This window comes from Haliaeetus leucocephalus, unplaced genomic scaffold (assembly GCF_000737465.1).
Source record: "Haliaeetus leucocephalus isolate CR32 unplaced genomic scaffold, Haliaeetus_leucocephalus-4.0 Scaffold0, whole genome shotgun sequence".
NCBI classification, from domain to species: Eukaryota; Metazoa; Chordata; class Aves; order Accipitriformes; family Accipitridae; genus Haliaeetus; species Haliaeetus leucocephalus.
Window position 1 is genome coordinate 14271254 of NW_010972436.1, and position 459 is coordinate 14271712.

The window sequence follows — 459 nt, forward strand, 5'->3', positions numbered from 1 at the left end:
GCCGCTGCTCCCCGCGGGACCCCGTCTCGCGCGGAGGGGGGGAGCCTTCCCTCAGCGTGCGGCCAGGACCGCTCCGCTCGCCCGCCTCTGAGCTGCGCCGGGCGAGGCGCGCTCCGCTCCGGCGGGGGCAAGGCGGTTCAGCCGGCCCCCGATCCCCGCGCCCCCCGGGGGGGGGGAAAGCCTCCCCGGGGTAAACGGAGCCGCGCCTTTCCGCGACAGCCTCCTGGCTACGGGGAACCTGGGGAAGAGAAGCGGGGGAGAGCGGGAAAACGCCGGCCCCGACCCGTCCGGCCGCTCGGGGGACCGGGCTGGGCGCCGGACCGCAGGACAGCCTGCCCCGGGCGCTGAACTTACCCCGACCCGGGCGGGCGGCGGGGCCGCCCCGTTCCCTTCGAGCGCGGTGCCCCCCGAGCGAGGGCCCGAGCGGCGCCCGCCGGGGGGCTCCGGCTGCGGGGCGGC

The 459-nt window shown here is 80.4% G+C and overlaps 1 protein-coding gene across 1 annotated transcript in view; it reads right to left on the reverse strand.

The window, feature by feature from the left end:
• EPC1 (enhancer of polycomb homolog 1 (Drosophila)) overlaps positions 1–459 on the reverse strand; it is a 71163-nt gene that overhangs the window by 54337 nt on the left and 16367 nt on the right. The window lies entirely within an intron of this gene.